Source organism: Lemur catta, chromosome 11 (assembly GCF_020740605.2).
Source record: "Lemur catta isolate mLemCat1 chromosome 11, mLemCat1.pri, whole genome shotgun sequence".
Lineage (NCBI taxonomy): Eukaryota > Metazoa > Chordata > Mammalia > Primates > Lemuridae > Lemur > Lemur catta.
This window is the reverse complement of record NC_059138.1, coordinates 16,203,704-16,213,773: the sequence shown is the minus strand read 5'-3', so window position 1 is coordinate 16,213,773 and position 10,070 is coordinate 16,203,704. Positions and strand designations below refer to the sequence as shown.

General features: G+C 38.8%; 1 long non-coding RNA gene across 1 annotated transcript; it reads right to left on the bottom strand.

The window, feature by feature from the left end:
* Positions 1-68: 68 nt before the first annotated feature.
* On the bottom strand, positions 69-9,354 carry LOC123647099. The gene is made up of 2 exons (XR_006738137.1): positions 9,313-9,354; positions 69-293 (listed from the first exon to the last, which is right to left on the bottom strand). It is a non-coding gene; the product is annotated as an uncharacterized LOC123647099 (long non-coding RNA).
* Between the last annotated feature and the right edge of the window lie 716 nt (positions 9,355-10,070).

Here is a 10,070-nt window from a genome sequence, read left to right as displayed (position 1 = left end):
ATAAGTTAAATACTTTTGTATTTGCATTTAAAACTGGTATTGCACAGTAAGAAGATAAACAGTATAACTAATGCTAATAATTAAAAGGTTTAATTTTTCTTTACTTAAAATGACATTACATAACAAATAAAAAACATTATTACAATTTGAGAGACCATGCAAAATAGGGAAAAAGCTTTACATTTTAGTACCTTTAACAGCAGTTTTTCCTGGTTTTTGGATTAGGACCCTGCATTTTCATTTTCCTCTGGGTTCTGCAAATTATGTAGTCACCTATGGAGCCTGATTTCTCACTGTAAGAGAAGGTTACAATTACAAAAAGTTACAAAACTAGAATGAACCTTGTGGAATTGGGTAAGAATTAGTATGAACTCTTGGTTTTCAATATAGACAGATCAGTTTAGAAATACAGAAGTAAAGATTTTTATAACTACAACTGGCTTCATAAGCAAGAAAACATTTTTTATAGTTTTTTTTTTTTTTTTTTTTGTAGTTCTCTTATGTTTCAAGTTCCCAGGCCAGGAAGATTTGCTGGCCAGAACTTTGTAACTTCCTGTTGTACTGATGCATTCCATTTTGAGTTTCTTTTCCAGAAATGGCACAGCCTCCTTGTGGTCACAAGATGACTACAAAGCCTTACATCACTTATTTGTCCAGAGAAGACAAGAAAAGTGATACCCCACCATAGATTGTGCCCAAGGACCCCACTGAGCCTATGCACAAAGCTGAAAGAATGCCCAATATTAACCCTAGCTCATTATAATGCTAAAATCCCCATCCTGGGAGGGACTTGTCCACCATTTTTTGATCATGGGCTATATAAACTAGCATGATTTCTCACTGTGCTTATGTGCTATGCACTCCACTGCAAACATGTAATGACACTCACTCCCCATATGCATTATTCATTTCACCTCCAAAAAACCCCTGATCTGTTGATTAGGGAGGCAGATTTGAGGCACTCCATACCTTCTTCCTCCCAATAGACATATCTCCTGCAATAAACCCTTTCTTCTTTGATAATCCTTGTTGTCTCAGTAATTGGCTTTCTGTGCTGCAAGCAACATTGAACCCCCACTTGTGGATTCATTAACAATTTGAGGGCTCATTCAGAATCCATTGCTTGCAGCTTGGTAGCCATGGGATAAAAAGAGACTTTAAAGCCTCCCTAGTGGCTGCCTGGCTGAGTTTCTGCCAGAGGTTGGTTTTGGTTTCTCCCGCTGGCTTTGCTGTCACCAGTCCCAAATGCACCCCTAACTGTCATGTCAGGGATGAATGGACCTTTGACCTTTGGATTTGGCATCTGTGTCTGGGTGGGTGAGTGCTGTTTGAAGGTACTACACGGTGGAAAAACTCTTCTCTCCATTTGGGGAGTTTCTCTGGAACTCCTGTTTGAGTTGAGAGGCTCAACCATTTGGGAGAGTAGGACCCTGTTGGGAAATAGGCTAAGAGACGTGAAAAGTTTCAGGAGTTTTGCAAGGCTTTGCCCTGAAGGAATCTGTGGACATGTTAGTTCACAGAATAGAAGCTGCTTCCAACAAGGGAGCCATTGTCAGAAGACATTTGCAAAGCAACATTTCTTCTTTGCTTCTGACCATCACCTTGAGCTTTTTTGCAAGGCAGAAGCTTGGTTTGGGTCCTTGGTGGAGAAGCTGATTGAAATGCCTGCCCAGCCGATAATGTGCAGCTGGAACTATCCTAGACTTTAAGGCTATTCCTGCTTCACTCCTGACTACATGTCTCTCTGTCTAGAAGAAGTAGATTAGAGTAGTACAGAGACTCAGTGTTCTCATTTTATACATTTTACCTTTAATTTGTATGCTCAGCTAGGTCTGTTTCTAACATAGGGCTTAACATGCTTATCTTTGAAAAATTTTTTAACCACCTATTCTTATAGACGGAATTAGTAAGGTGCCCCTGGGAACCTCAAAAAATGAGCTGTATACATAATTCTCTAACAAAAGACAACTATTTGTTGTAACAATAAATAGTGATGCAGGACTTCACTTGTGGCCTCACAGCTCATGGGAATGCTGGGGACCCCCTAACTCCCCCATCAATTAAATTGCACTTTGTCTCCATCTCAATCATTTCTCCATCTATATTATCTCTTTATTTCCTAATATTTCCAAATCCCTTGCAACAATCCTGCCTTGGGGCCTGTTTTGCTGGGAGAGTAGCTAACTCCCAGAAGGACCCAAAACCTCCTCTCTCCATTTGGGGAGCTCCAGAGGAATTCCCATTCATGTTGGAAACCTCAACAATTTGGGACAGTAGGACCTATGACTGTTTGTATTTGGCCCTCCTTAGGCTTATTTGTTGGAACTTCAGTCCATTTGGGTGTGTATGTATTTGTGTGTGTGACTGGGAAATAAGAATTCAATCCCTGCATGTAGCCCTTTTGACTACATTCTTCAAAACTGGTATGCACACTGGGAATCCTCTGTTTATGCCATTTGGGCTTTTATGCCGTTTGGACTTAGGACAGGTCATTTTTGGTACAAGTTGGTTTGAGATAAGATTCTTGAAAACTTCTATCCAGTCTCCCCCTATATAGATTTGTTTGGAAGTACTCTTGCTTTGAGTTTTGTTTTGTTTGATGTGGTGTTCCCAGGCTTGTGTTTGAAACCTCTTAAATTTCTCTTTGTATTGAGTGTTTATCTATATTTGTATGTGGCACATAAATGTATTGTCTATAAGAAAGTTTAAAGAGATGCCAGGTTTTCTAGGACTCTAGTTGGTCTCCACATGTTATGTTCTATTCTTGTGCACGTGTTTAAACTGATGGGCAAATTACATCAATAAAATATCAGAGCTCAAATGGTCAACCTGCCACTATAGAGTTAAAATATAGTTTGTTAAGCTCTCTATCTCTCTGTACTTGTGAACTGCAGTTGCTGGGTTAATGGTATTGAGCTAAAACTCAATGTCTATGTTATCATTAATTCAAGGTCAATTGGGGCAACCAGTTCTAGCAACAATGTGAACATTGAAAACTCATTTGAAACAGAAGGAAAAAAAGGTTAAAAAGGCCTTTTAAAGAAAAACTCAAACTGCCTTACCCAAAACTTTGGTCCATAGTTTTCATTACATTACCTATTGGGGCAACTAAATTTTGGCCACGTGAACAAGTTCCAAATTTTTTCCAAATTGTCAAAAAACAATTTGATCCAACCATCTTTTACAAACTGGCCTGAATATAACTATGAGCTTATAAAGAAGAAAAAAAATGGTATATTTTTATAATACTGCCTGGCATCAGCACTCTCTCAGGTCTGGGGTGCTATGGCCCCTTCATGGATTATTGAGCTACAATACTATTCTCCAGTTAGATTTATTTTGTTATCATGTTGGGCAATGAGATGAAATCTCTCATGTACAGTCTTTTAGGCTTCTGTATCAAAATAATCCAGATGAAATTAAATGTAAGATTCTAGTGCAGAAGACAGAAGCCTTCGAGAAGATCAGGGAACAAGAAGGCAGATCTAAGAACCCTGTCTTGCCATCAGAAGGAAAATTCCATGTTGAAGAAGGCCTTTGGGCAGCCATGGCAGCAGCTGTAGCTGTGGCTGTGCTGGCTCAGGCTCAGGCTGTGGTCCTGGCCCTGGCACTGGTGGCAGCAGCTTTGGCTGCAGTGGTGGCTGGAGGGACATACCGACAAATTCTGGATGAATGATTCTTGTTTTCCACTATTCATTATCTGCCATAAAAGTCTTCCATTATTACATTTCTGTATGTGGCAGTATGTGTAGTGGCTATGAGACTTGGCTCTAATGTATGTATTAAATGAATGACCTAATGAACAAATCACAAGTCATTGGGATAGGGTAAAGTCAATTGAAATTTAAAGGACTAGAGTATATTTTATGTTAGTTTGTTAATTACTTAGTGAATAGTTTGAAAGCATTGTCCTTCCAGATAAGATTTGTAAAAGATACAACTCCAGGCTTCTGATGATGATTTAGGAAACACTCCAGGTATTAACATTTGTAACATATCTTTCTGAGGAGTAAGTTGATTCAGAGAAGATATATAAGATATCCATTTTTCATTCCTTTCCATTGAAGAGGGTGGAATTTCTGATGTCTTCTCTATCCAGCTCTATTAATATACTACATAGGACTCTGTAGCTCCTGTGCTAAGTCTTCAGGAGAGGGCTTCAGAATAGGCCAGGATGGATGGTCCAACCCCTCCAGATAAAGGAGGGTGTGAGGTCAACTGCTGTGGTTGGGTGAGCCGAAACGTGGTAAGGGATCTCAGGGAATGGGGAAGGCATAGAATTGCTTCTATGAGGAATGCCCCAAGTAGTTACCTAAGAATGAAATGAAGGAAAGTTGAACAGCCTTGAGGTCACCACTGAAGTTACATATTATGCTTTGGAGTTGAATCGAGGTGCAGTGTTGTGTAACTTTCTGCAGGAGCACCTGCATGCCCAGAAGGAGAGAGACAAGAAAGTCGACTTTACCTAGCACTGGGAACTGGCAAGGCAGTTAAGAGCAAAGGATTCCAGGAGGCTTGTTGGCATTAAGTAACTGACTCTTAAATAGAAAATCCTTCAGGGTCATTGGGCAAGAAATTTTTCAAAGCAGGTGGAAGACCGCCTACGTGGATAGGTATGAAGTGGTTACACACAATGAACCTGAAAGTACCCTGCCATCTCCCTTCATGCTTAGGTCTAGCCACTTCTCTGGTTTACACTTGTATGGGGTCAAGATCTTCTTGTCCCCAGCTGAATGATCTCCCTGTATTCTATATCCTTTAATTCCACTATTGTACTGCTCCTTCAAACGAGGCTCTCATAAATAACAATAATCTTACCTGACTTGCTCAACCTTGTGAGCAGTTTAGTTGAGACTATGCTGCCATCTAATGGTCCTTGGTCATTTCACATGTCATTGGTGTCTAGGATAGGAAGGAGGCAAGTGAAACCCAGACAGAGTTGGAAGACCTGGATATAAGCATTCAAAGAGTCTAGAGTTCATGATGAGGGTAAAGAGAAAAAATATTAGGTACAAGAAAGACAGAAGAATAAGAGTTTATGGTCTAAAAGAATTTCAGAATTTGAGATCTTGACAATGGAGAAGTATTAAATGAGGAGAATACCAAAGGAGTGGCTATGGTTGTGTGTAGCTGGAAAAGACTGAAGAAGGACATTGAAGTTGAAGGTCAAAGAGTTCAGGACCAGGTTGTTGCAAGGGATGTTCACATTTTCCACTTAGAGATGAGTGTGCTTGGGTCAGGTCCATGTTTCAGTAATTTTTTATCTCACACACTTCCCAATACATTGTCTATAAAATTTTGGTTTAGTTGACTTGAATGCTGAAAAATCATGAATAGTGATTGTAGGGAATAGAGTGGAGACTACAACTGTGAATTACCTGATCTTTGGTTTTATAAAAGATACAGCTTCAAATACTGGACTTTCTCAAGCCAAACAGCTATTTTCAACCTTTCAGTGACTGCCTCAGCATGTCCCCACTAGGCAAAGCTCCCCATTCCTGGTCCTTTACAGTTTCATGTAAATGCCCCTAGGGCAGGAAAGCATCCTTGATGTTGCTGTGTTCTCTTTGCCTGAAAGGAGCACAGCACACTTAACAATGCCTTCCTCATCTTCCCTGTCATTTATCTCCATGCGAACTTTCTGTAAGCAAGATATTCATCCAGGAGTTCTTAATCTAGGGTTCTTGGGCCTCAGGCTTTGAACCTCCCCTGAAATCAATTGCAAAATTTTGTGTTGTGAAAACTTTTATTTTCTCTCATTTAAAAAAAATAAATTCTTAAAGGATTGTTTGGCCCATCAAAGGATAAGAGCCCTTGCTTTTGGCAATTTGACTTCCTTTGATCTCAGACAAGTTTTTGTACCCTCCAAAGCCTACCTGCTCTTCCCTCCTTTTTGAGTTTGTAAAAATTTTAGAGGGTTAGTTACTCTACTCTCCCATACTACTCCAGAAAATTTGGAATTCCTGCGTGAACCAAAAATAAAATCCTAAGCCCTCTGCTAACTGAACAGACCCCTCTTGGCCAATGGGGCCCCAGAAACACCTTAAAACTGAGTTCCCAGGCATGATGGGCATAAGAGAGATAAAGCAGAATTACATGTATATGATTTCCCTTCATAAATATTCATGACTCATCCTATAGTTTGTTAAATATGTATATTTGACCACCTGCTTAGTATAAAATCCTGTTGTCTTTTGTCTCTTCTTTGAAACATGTGTGCCTGGCTTCTGGCCTAGGCTCTGCTTCCCAACCTGTTGGAATGGCTGCCTAGCAGGTTGCTACCCTTTATGAGAAATAAAGTTCTCCTTTTTCCAAAGGATAAACCTCACTGATTAATTTTTTTTGTTTTAGTTAACACCTGCATATCTGCTTCCTGGATAACTTGGCTCTTGTTCACGCTGTTCTCAGTCTTTGGCCAACCCAGAGGGATTTCCTTCTTCACTCTGGAAAGGCCAGAGGATTTTTAGAGATTTTTTTCATTCCTTATGCAGCGAGTTCTTTATTTCTGCTCATCCCAAATCATCTATTTGACTCTTGCTGACACTGTGATTTAAATCCCATGTGGCTCATTGGCTCTAGAGGCAAGTTTGAGGTGACTCCCTAGACTCTCAGCTACCTGAAGAATTGGCTGCCCCTTTGATGACTATTTTGGTTATCACTTAAGTCTTGGGATATCTTTTCAAGCCAATCTATCTATAAGGTGACTTCTTTCTTTGTTAGCTATAATAACAGATATTGATTTTTTCCCTCTATCTATCTATCCACCCATTCATTTATTTAGACACAGGGTCTCACTATGCTGTCCAGGCTAGAGTACAGTGGTGTCATCATAGCTCACTGCAACCTCAAACTCCTGAGCTCAAGCGATCCTCTTGCTTTAGCCTCCCATGTAGCTGAGATAACAGGCATGGACCACCATGCCCAGCTAAGTTTTGTGCTTTTTGTAGGGGGAGGGATCTCACTGTGTTGCTAAGGCTGCTCTCAAACTCCTGGCCTCAAGCAATCCTTCTACCTTGGCCTTCCAAAGTAGTAGAATTACAAGTGTGAGCCACTGCACCTGGCCCCAACCTTTTATTATAGAAAATGTCAAACATGTACAGAAGTAGAGAGGATACTATATTGAATGTAATATAAATATCATTCAGCTTTAGTATCATTTTATGGCCAATATTATTTCATTTGTACCCTTTCACTTTCCATTCTCTTCCCTGATTATTTTAAGAAAATCCCAAACATGATATCCTTTCATGTGTAAATAGATCAATATATAGTTCTAAAAGACAAAAACTCTTAATACCACAACACACCTAAAAATTAGCAAAATCTAGCAAAAAAATTTCAAAAGTCATTCAGTGTTGAATAATAGTGGATGAGAGTAGTTCCTCTTGTTCAGAAAAATTTCAATTTCATCCTGGAACTAAAACCAAAAAAATCACAATTAAGCTTTACCACTGGCAAGCCATCAAACTACTGTTTGATAGGTTAATTCAGGATATTCAGCTTCTATTTCTCACAAAAAATCAGAAAACTGAAAAAACAATTTTAAAAATACAAAGAGAAAAAAAATGAACAAAACAACAAAAATTAAAAAAAAGAAAAAAGTCAGAAAATTGAAGATGGTTAGGTCCACAAGAATGAATAAAGTTCATTTTGACAGTACTGGTGCAATAACACATGATAGATTCAAATATTTTATGCAAAGTACCTGCTGATGAATAATACAATGAGTAATCACAGGTTTTAACATCTTTCTTTCCCCATAAGCTTTATAAATTTGTCCAACTAAGCCTTTGTCTGTTCCACCATGCACATCTTAGCAGATTCCACTTCAGGTTGTATTGAATTAAAGATTTTCTCAACTTCTTTGAAAATATTATATTATTTCCACTTGTAGTTGTTCCACACAGAGTATTCATAAAGCTTAATTCTTCAGTTACTTCAAACTTAGCATTGACATTTCAAGTAAAAAAACAACGATAGAGCAGTATCAGTAGCATCTGTAAACTCATCAGAAGACAAGGAAAGATACTCAGAACCATTAGCTTTGTTTTTTTAACTAACTATTGATATTGTTCCCAATGTCCTCAACTTTTCAACCAACTCTTCTTATCAAAAGGCTCATAGTCTTAAACAAGTTTATTTTCTGTGTACATATTTATTTAGCTGATAGAACCAAACACAATTTAATTAGCTTACTATTGGTAAATAATTTTTCTTGCTTGCTAACAAATGGGCCACTTGAAAAATTAACTTTGGTTGCAGCCTCATTTACATTTGTAATTCTAGTGAAGAAATTCTTCTATAATGAGATATTCCAGTTTAAATTTCCTAAGTTTTCTGCCTTTTGCTTTCCTGTGAGTTGAGTGTATTGTGATGAGTGCTTAGTCTGGTAATGTTGACATGTACTGTGTTTTAGCATAGTCAAAGTATCGATGCATAGTAAATACATGTTTATGTATAAACAGCACGCCATAATGACTTGAAAGTGCAACATTGAACGTCTACTTTTCTTGCTTTGACATGAAAGATATGCACTGGTAAAATAAAGTAAATATACTTGGCACTTGAAATGCTGTTGAGGTGACTTACTAAGTGATGAAAGTTCCACATATGGTCTCTGTTGCAACTCTTCAGCTTTGCTGTTGAAACTCAAACACAGCCATAGACAAAATGTAAATGAATGAGTGTGGTTGTGTTACAATAAAACTTCATTTATAATACTAACTGTAATTTAAAATAATTTTCACATGTCATAAAATATTATTCTTCTGATTTTTTCAACCATTTAAAAATGTAAAAACCATTCTTAGCTTGCAGACCATACCAAAACAGGCAGTTGGCTTGATGTGACCTATGGGCCACAGTGTGGCAATCCCTGGTCTAGACCATTGAGCTTCTAAAACTCCTACAGATGCATCAGGCCCCTGAATCTTCATAGGGTTTATCTCCCATCAGCTTAGGTGCACATGCCTTACTTAGGCATTTAGAGCTGTAGCTACTTTCTGCTACCAGGTCCAATTGTCATGGTATCATCATAATAGTGGACCAATGACCAGAATGTCCAGGTGGCCAAGGACCATTATCACTGTTCATCAACTATCTAGTTTAAGCAAGAACCAAACTGATGAATTGAATGAGTTTTCATGGACAGCAATACTCCTGCATCCTTTTAAGTGTTTGAGGGTGGCATGAATCACTGCAGGATGCTTTCTTGCTTTCAACTTACTATCGTTGCCCACGGATGAGGATCAGGGAGTTTCTTTTAGGGACTTTAAGGGTTTCTGCTTAGCCTTTCCCACCATAAAGACTTACTCTGCTGCACATGGTGGCTCAGGCCTATAATCCCAGCACTTTGGGAGGTGGAGGTGGGAGGATCATTGGAGGATAGGAGTTCGAGACCAGCCTGTGCAACACAACACGATCCCATCTCTAAAAAAAAAAGAGAGAGAGAGAGACTTACTCCATAGTGAAACAATGTGATGGTTCTTCCATTTGCTAAGTATTCCACAGCTCTCTGACTTGGGCTCGAATTCCGTTTATCACTTGGCCTCTAAACATAATCATTCCAACAAGGAGGCTGATGCTACTTGGAGTTACGTGGTTGGTGTCCATGTCAGCTTATCCATAGCCTTAAAAAGAATTAAATATTTACTCTTCCTAGTGTATAATTACTCTGGTGAATGGCAGTAGGTTCCTTTGAGGAAGGATTGTGAATAGCTACTGTAACTACTTGCTATGGTATTGCAGGAAACTTCTTCAAGGGGACATGGCCCTTTAATCAATGTGTTCTAAGTGTGAAAACTGCCTCAGTTCTTAAAACTGGACAAGAGACCATGATTTTCTATTGTGGTACTGACCAACTCAAGATCTTTTCTGGACATACAAATCAAACACCTTCATTGCCTGCCCACATATCTTGCTCCTAGAATACCATAGTTTATTAGTCTTTGCCACAGATTCCTGAGGGTCAATGATCCTTGGTTGTCACTCTAGCTTTGTTACCCATGAGAATAATTGCACACACTTGTCTTTCTATACAGTCATTGTGGCAATTAATATAGCCAATTAAT